This window comes from Papaver somniferum, chromosome 8, assembly GCF_003573695.1.
Source record: "Papaver somniferum cultivar HN1 chromosome 8, ASM357369v1, whole genome shotgun sequence".
NCBI classification, from domain to species: Eukaryota; Viridiplantae; Streptophyta; class Magnoliopsida; order Ranunculales; family Papaveraceae; genus Papaver; species Papaver somniferum.
The window spans coordinates 110,808,838-110,818,283 of NC_039365.1; the positions used below are offsets into that span (position 1 = coordinate 110,808,838).

The window sequence follows — 9,446 nt, forward strand, 5'->3', positions numbered from 1 at the left end:
CTTTGGAACCACCATGACCCTAGGCATATAGAGCCTTGACACTACTATGTTCGGAGGTTTATATTATTACTCGAACCTCCGAATATAGAGTGGTCCAAAAAACAAATTTTGGAAAAAAAAATCAAATTTTCGAATTTTGTACTAGTCATAATCGGTAGTATATTGTGTTACGTTAACTTCCGAATATATTCGATTTTGAAATGTTCTAGTTTCACAATCGGTAGTAAATGGTGTTCATTATCTACCGATTGTGCTGAACTTTTAGTACAAAGAAATTGAATTTTTCGAATCAAGAATAATCAGTAGGTAAAATAGATTGTTATCTACCGATTATGTTTCTGCTACTGTAAATCCAAGAACATCAGCCATAATAGGTAATCAGTAGGTAAAATAGATTGTTACCTACTGATTATGTTTCTGCTACTGTAATTCAAAGAAAAATTTCGGATCAAATTTTTGATTTCAAGTAATCAAATCCTAATTTTGGATCACAACTACTATCATTTATTCGTTTTGTTTGTTTAATTTTTTTTGTTTTTTGTTTTTTTTTTATGTTCTAAGTTTCAACTTTAAGGTATTGAATTTTGGGTTTTAATTTTAAACAATGAATCATAAAATTTGTTTAATCGACGATCTTTGGTTTCAATCAAAATTAAAATGATGAAAAAAAAATTCAGTAGAAGAAGAGGAATGATGTGATTATGAAAATAAAGGATATAGGTTTAGATTTAGTATAAAGGTGAATGACGACATAGACAATTCTTTATTTTTTAAGACATCCCTTAACCCTCTTCAATGGTTGGGAATAAAAGAATGACCCCTTATTCCTTTTGAGTGGCACCTAAAAAAAATGTTAGGGTAAATAAAGATCTTTGAATTTAATCCACATTAAACAGTGCTCCTTATACTTCAAACTTTGTGGAAACTACTTATGGTAAAAAGATCTTTGTGGAAACTACTTCTGCAATAAAGATCTTTTTGTCACAATCTCAGTAGGGACAAATCCGTGACATTTGGTTTGGTGAAGAAAATTCTCAACTGACTTAACGCAATGAAAACATCGAAAAGTCTCGAAGTACTTTCTCCGTTGTGCCTATATATATACAAGAAGATTTCATTTGTGACATGATCGACCTGCCAGTGCTGCTGTATGCTCTCCATCTACAACACAACTCACAAACTTGGGTTATTCTTTTCATTTTTCATGGAGTACTGTAAGAAAAATTATCGATTAATCAGGGAACTCGGTATAACAGCGATTCTAGTTGCGAGCGTAATATACATATTTTTCTGCGCACCAGAAAATATCACAACAAAATTCTCATCGTTTCAGTTACCCCATTTATCTGCATCATCAAATAAGACTGCACTTACATCACCCAGAGATGACCTCGAAATCGCATTGAAAGAAGCTTCAATGGGAAAAAAAATAAGACAGTGATCATAGCGTTAGTAAATAAGGCATATGTGGAAGGAGAAATATCGATGTTGAGTTTGTTTCTTGAGAGTTTTTGGCTTGGGGGAGAAAATACTCGATATTTGGTTAATCATCTTCTTCTTGTTACTGTCGATCAAACAGCATACGAAAGATGTAAATTCTTACGGCTTCACTGTTATAGACTTGTCAATGATGGGGTTGATTTTGGTGGTGAAAAGTTATATATGTCCACTGATTTCATCAAGATGATGTGGAGAAGAACACTTTTCCTCGGTGATGTTCTTAAGCGCGGCTACAACTTCGTTTTCACGGTACGTGTAACTTCTTCACTCGTTTTGTCGCATAACTTATACTTTTCCAATGGATCCATAAGTAGTTTCCACAACTTTTAACTTCGTTTTCGACGTCAACTATTGCATAATTTTGGAATCACGTTATTGAGGCAACGGCTGTATTAAGGAAATTTTCGGAGTTTACGAGTTCTTTTAGGTTATTCATAATACACACAAGAGAACGGCAAGAAACATCCGACTGACCCAAAAAAATATCTGACGAGTCTCCAGGCGGCTGATTGCTGGGTGCCTGTCGTCTACAATTGTCACAATTTCAGTGGTTCAACTAAGTACAAATTGGTGAATTGTTTTCCCTAGTCAAACATTTCATTAGTTAGAGATTAAGACATAATCCTGCTAGGTGGAGCGCGAAATAGGGATCCGTTGAAAATTATGCACACGGGATTCCTGTTCTTCCTTTTCAAAATTAATTAAACAAGTGTCCAATCGTTTATAACTCGGGTTTTAAAAATCATTTTCCTATAGCAGTTGTTAAAATCGTCAATAGTATTATTTGCTGGTTGCATTGTCACCCTTTTGGCTGGAACATGGCGGCACGTTTTACACCACAGGAAAATGTACTCCTTGTCCATCACAGTTCTTTCCGGTCGAGAATTAACCATAAGTGAAATGATTATCTGCTAGTAATCCTTGCCTGTGCTTTTAGCATCCGTTTGGAGAGGCTTTCCCGTTGGTGCATATAAATGTGTTTATTTTATTTTTCATATAGATGAATCCAGTTTCATTCTTGCTATTTTTCTGTTGTCCATTTCACCCATACTAATTTTTATTCGTCCATTTGAACCATGTTTTAAAAATATTTGGACAGGTGACCCAATTTCTGTATTTTATTTTACTTTTGCAAGACATTTCTTTTTAATTTAAATGAAACATGATCATTTGAGTCCGCATATTCTTATATGATTGTTATAATCTCAATGCGCAGCCAGAAATAACGATGGTAAGAAAAGAAAATTCTTTTTGTAATTAGAGTTTACTTAATAGTAAATTGCTATTAATTGATTTACTGTTCTGTTCTAACTTTTCAGGACACCGATGTAATGTGGTTAAACAACCCGTTTTTGAGATTAAGTCCAGATGAAAATGAAGATATCCAAATAAGTTCAGATCAATTCTATGGCGATCCTTGGTCTGAACAGAACCTAGTGAACACAGGCTTTTACTACGCTCGATCGAATAATAAAACGATTGCATTGTTCGATAAGTGGTACCAAATGAAAGATAATTCAACTTATACAACTATGAAAGAACAAGATGTACTTGTAAGTTTGATGAGAAATGGGTTATTTGGAGAATTAGGGATCAAAGTAAGGTTCTTAGAAACCTTATACTTTAGTGGGTTTTGTGAAGATAGTAGAGATATGAATGTTGTCTGTACAGTTCATGCAAACTGTTGTCGTAGCATCCGTGCCAAAGTTTTTGATTTAACTGTTGTGCTTCAAGATTGGAGGAAGTTTAAGAGGGCTACTGCCAAGAATATGACATCGTCGACTGTTGGATATTGGTCAGGACATTTGGGTTGCTATAATTCATGGGCGAGTAAAAATTCGACTAAGCAGATGAATACAACAGAAGAATAAAACCATCGTAGTGTAAACCAAGTATTTATAGAGAGGTATGCCAAAACCAAAAGAAAAGAAAAAGTAGCCGTAGAGAGTTGGCAATTTGCACAACACTCTGTACAATTTCCTTTTCTAATTGTTTTTTTTGTGTTGTTTAGAGGTTCCGCTAGGAATTTTGTAAAATAATTCTAGTCGGACTAGCAGCATGTGATGGAAATGAATAAATAATTCTTAGCGAAACTTTCTGTAAATGCATGTTCGGCTATCTCAGTAAAAACGCTAGCCGAACTTTCTAATTTTCTAGACGAACTTTCTGGTTTCCTACCCGAATTTTCTGTAAATGTATGTTATGGTTTTATCTTAGATTCGGCTAGCAGCATGGTGGTCTCGACATCTCCGCACATAACTCTGTTAAACATAATGAAAATTTGGGTAGTTGTTCTTGAGTTTTCCAAGCCGAACATAGTCCACACACCATTAAAGAGGATGTTCGTCTACTTCTGTATTCCTAACCGAACCTAATCCAGACCTAGTCCAGAACTCTATTAAAGAGGATGTTCGGCTACCTGTACTTCTGTATTTTCCTAGCTAAACCTATGACTAGTTTGCCTATCTATACTTTAAAAGTTTTCATTTTCACAAATCACTTATTACCGGATCGTTACGAAGATTGAAGATTCGCATTCCTCAAAATTATCTTTTAAATCACAAATTTTGTATACAAGAATCTCAAAAGCTAGTTTTTGAAATTTTTTCCCAAAAACTCTTATTCTCTTTCAAATGATCTTAAATCTTAATTCTCTTACACTAATATTAAATTAAATATATAATCTGATCTTACTAATGTAATCTATTATCTTAACTAATGTAATTATTAGTAACAAGTTAAAAGGGTATTTTGGCCATTAAGAAAAATAAACAAACAAGGGATCTTGAATTTACTTCATAATGACCTAGTAAAATAGGGAGAATAGTCCCCCGTAAGAAAATCATGGTGCCCAAAAAATCATTCTTTTTTTGAGCTTTGGATTTTGTTGTAATTTTTTTTTGGATTACTAATGAAATCGTTAAAAAAAAGTGATAAAATGTTTTTTGTACCACGGGATAGTGAAGAACATGATGACCAGTCTGAGGCATGCAACCACAGACAAAGATATGGTTATGCTACAAGCCTTTCCTTTCTCATTGATGGACTTAACAGAAGAATGATTGTATTATCTTCCTCCAGGGAGTGTTACAACATGGACTGAGATGAAACAACTATTTCTAGAGAAGTATTTTCCTACTTCTAAGGTGGCTGCTGCTCGTAAAGACATTAGAAGCATTTTACGAATTACTGGGGAGTCTCTTTATGAATATTGGGAGAGGTACAAAAGATTGGTGGCAAGCTGCCCACATCACAGCATATCACCGACACTCATCATTCAATACTTCTATGAAGGATTGCTTCTGGAACAAAGGAACTTGATTGATGCAGCCGCTGGTGGTTCACTTACTGAGAAGACAATCTCACAAGCAACTAGCTTGATTGAGAGTATGGCAGCCAATGCTCAACAGTTTTATACAAGACATGACTCAAATGTCAGAAAGGTTAGCGAGATGGGGGAGTCCCTGAACACAGAGCACCGGTTAAGTACAATAGAGAATTCATCGTATAGCTTTTGTAGTAGCTCCACCATATGAAGAAGAATCCAAGGTTAATGTTCTATTTCCTAATCCAAGGCCAAGGTATGATCCATCTTCTAACACTTATAATCCAGGTTGGAAAGATCATCCTAATTTCAGTTATGCAAACAAGCAAGCTGCAGCTCCTAATCCTTATGCGAGGCAAGGTGGTTTTCAACAACAATTCCAACCACAACTGCAACCACAAACTCCAAAGGAGGATGCCTCTGAGAAGATGATTACCATGATGCAAGGTCTTTCATCTATGTTCCAACAAAGTCAACATAAAGCCAAACAAAATCAGTTAAAAACTAATAATGCTATTAGAGATCTACAAACTCAAATGGGGCAGTTGGCTACTGATGTGAATCTACTGAAATCACAAGCATCGAAAAATTTTCCATCGCAACCTTTTGTGAATCCATGAGAGCATCTCAATGAAGTGACTTTAAGAAGTGGGAAACAGACAGAAGAGATAAAGCAATAAGAAAAGGGTAGTAGCGACATCGAAAAGGAAGTAGAGGTGGAAACCGTACCAAAGGAAAAACCAATTTCAACATGCCAACCTAAGGACACAGTTCCCACTTTTACTGATGTAGTTTTTACAGTGGTAAGAAAAGGGTTTGATTCTCGGACTTGTGAAGTTGTTGATTTTAGACTTAATTAAAGAAAATACTAAAACTAGGAAAAAAATATGTAAAAGAAGGTAACAAGAGTAAGAGTTACTGGGACTCAGGATTTCACTGTTTCTCATATTCATGTGGTTCAGAAATTAATCCTAGGATATTTATGGCTCAAAATAATAAATTTTATTAACTCTTAATATTTGCCAACATAGATTTTTGAAAGCAATGACTGTAAATCTAAAGCATGGGACATCAAATCATTTAAGCTAAGCATGACCCATCAATTGAAATAACAATCATTCAATAAAAATCATAAAAGAATTAATAAATAGTGTAAAAAGTAAATAAGAATTAATTCAAGTTACCACATAGATGAAATCCAACTTCGTCCGTTGTCCCAGTGATGGGGTTTAACTCATCATGGTAGAAACACACTCAAAAGATTGATTCATCGCTTAAAAAGGTGTTTTATTGAAGAATAATATGAGTAAAGAATAAAACAGTTACAAAAATCCTTTTTGCATGAAGGCTGAGAATAGTCGCTGAAAGATTTTTGCCACTAAGAGAACAACGATACTATACTTCTGCGGTTGAATATACGATTGTCCTTCTGCGTCAACTGTTCTTCTTCACCTTCTGAAACTTGTAGAACTTATCTACACTTCTTGTTCTTCGACTCTGAGCTCGACCCAACCTCCGGAACTACTCAACAACCCCTTCTGGGACTCATGCCAGCCTTTTACGTATACACCATAGGTGACGATATTTCAAGAAAGATTTTAATTATCTTCCCTGTTCTCTTCTCTGCAAGTCACGGATTTTTATGCCTTTCCTTTTATATTCACGCGTCTTCTGTAATTATCCAACCTTCCCAAACTTAAATAGAGTCGAATCTAGGTGATATTATCTCCTCCCAGCTCCACGTACATTCCAAATATAACTAAAATTTCCGAGAAGCTCTCATCCCATGTTTTATCGAGATACAACTAAAGTTCATTCCTTTTTTGTTTCTAAACCACTTACCATTCCTATATGAATATAACATGATATTTCCAATCAGACTGCGACAAAAAATCCGATCGGATCTCGTCCAATTCTTCCCAAGAATTCACGTTGAAACCCGATAATACTCTCTTCCCTTCCAAATTTCGAACCCTAAACTCAGTTCGTGAATATAAGCTTTCCCGCCTTTTTCCTATTTTGAAATGTTGAAGATGAATGCCCCTTAACCTCTGATGGGGTGCGAATAACAGGTGTGCGACTCTTAACAATTGGGGTTCCCATTATCCAAAATGGGTGTCCTTTTAGCAGATGTCCTTCGGAGATGCCTTTAACAACTTTTCGAGCCGAATTTTCCAAAAATGTTTATTTCCCAAAAATACCTAAAAATACACAAAACACCATTATAAGTACAAAAATGGGTACTAACGATATATAAAATCGAGATGAAAATAGACACATAAATGCGTCTTTCAAATACCCCCAAACTTATTATTTGCTAGTCCCGAGAAAATCAAATCTACAAAATAAAATTATAACTCACTGTCACAGGCATCGCGATTGCACTTAGCATGTGCTACAATCCTTTAAACCCCTAGGTGGCCCTAGTGGCCGAGTTATAGTCTCGGGAGGGTTTACCAGAGGTATACCCACAAAACCTTTACTCCATACCCTAGCTATCTATGAAGAACCTTAAAAGGCACTAAAGAATCTCCTTGGTTGGCATACTCTCATTGACTACATGAGGAAGTACCCTGATGCGAAATTCCAATTGTTGTACACGATTTTGCACTCAAGCATACTAAAATTCACATATAAGTGACAGAGCTCTACTCAGATAGTCGCACTATGGACATCAATATCCGGAGTCAACAAATCACATGGATAGATTAAGAATATGGATACACAGAAAAACATAGATGGTTTTGATGTTGACTAAGGTGAACGGTGTTTCTTATATCTGTCTGAAGGTCGTTTCCAGGATGAACCTATCCTAATGGACTAAGATACAGGTCTGACTAATATCGACACAACTGGCATATACACAGGAACCAGTGTCGATTTTATTCAACAATAATAATAACTTTTTTTAACAACATGATTAGATCTTGCGGATCCAAGCGCATGCTTCTTGTCAGCAGATTACATGGTAATTCTCGTGGATCCTGCATTCCACGCTTGTTTAGGCGACGGAGACAGAGAGAACACACACATATTGCTATGCAAGTGTTAATTTTTATTTATTTCTATTTTTGAGAATTATTCCGTTTGGTCTAACTGGTCTGGTCTTTTATTATTATTATTATTATTATTATTATTATTATTATTATTTTAGTAACTCAATCACTCTACTTCACCCCAGCGGTGGTAACAACTTGATACGTGTGCCCACCATATCACTTAGAAGAAACATATTTTAAAAAGAAAATAAAATAAAAACAGAAGGTGAAAAGGACTTAACGAGATATGGCGAAACTACCATGTTATTTCTAACATTGAGCACTGTGCTTTTATGAATAAATTCTATATAGATGTTTCCATCCACTCAGATTGGTTCCTCAACTCCTACAACCAAGATGCTTCCATCCACTTAGATTGGTTAGTGCCATCCTTAATAAGCATAAATTTCTAGGCTCTGGAGTTTATTTATTGCAACTAAAAAGTTTCTTCCATACCCCCAAACTTAAATCTAACATTGTCCTCAATGTTCTACAAATAAAATTAAAAGAATGAACAAGGAGAAACTGTTACCATTTGAAGTAAAAGAGTTAAAGGAAAGATATTACCGTGTTGCATGAACATGGGTTACCTCCCAAGTAGTGCTAAATTAAAAGTCTTCAGCCAGACGTCAAATACCACAAAATGGCTAATTACCTTTCAAATCATATATCAATAGTCGAAACAACTGTGGGTCAACAAAACCAAATAAAACTGCCAAAATTATAAGACAACTGCACTGGATTAGAAAAATGAACAGACAGAGCACAACCTGATCTAAAATTTCTTGCAAGACAACTGAGTTTTTCTGAAGCGCCCACTTGGGCTTCATATGGGTGTCTTGACAAAAAGATTCATTCGAACAACATGTCTCCAATAGATGGATTTCCTCCTGGACAGTATCAGTAGGATCAGGTTGTGGAGTCGGAAGTGACTCAAGTAATACCTCAGGTACACTAGGCTCGATTTCCAAGTTAGGGACTTCTAATGGGGATACTTGACCATCTTTACCCCCAAACTTAGGGTAGTAAGTATTCTTGGACAAACCTCTAACTATTGCTTGAATTTCTGGATCCTCAGAGTCTTTAAAATAATCAAGAGATTCTTCCAGATCATTACCCCCAAACTTAGGGTCATTATTATTCTCCGTAAGACCTAGCACTATGGCTTTAATTTCAGGTTCCGTAGAGTCTTTAAAATACTCGAGATCTTATTCTAGTTCAAGAGTTTGGTCACCTAACTGACTTAAGAGAATCTCATCAAATTCATCCAAAGAATCATCAAATTCATCCAAAGAATCATCAAATAGAATGTCGTCCCAATTATCCTGAACTAGATCCTAAACTAAAATGCTAATCATATTCACTTCCTTTAATTTATCATAAGGTTGTCTAGTAATATTAAATACATTTAGTTCAGTGGTCATATTATCAAAGGATATGTTCATAAGTCCGGTCCTACAGTTGATGACGACATTAGCTGTGTCTAAAAATGGGCGGCCTAAAATCACCGGTATTTAAGCACTGGGGTACTGAACAGGTTGAGTATCTAGAACAACGAAATCCACTGGATAAATAAACTTATC

At 35.4% G+C, this 9,446-nt stretch overlaps 1 pseudogene; it reads left to right on the plus strand.

Moving 5' to 3' along the window:
- The first annotated feature begins 903 nt into the window (after window positions 1-903).
- On the plus strand, window positions 904-3,433 carry LOC113306892 (annotated as a pseudogene).
- The last annotated feature ends 6,013 nt before the right edge of the window (window positions 3,434-9,446 follow it).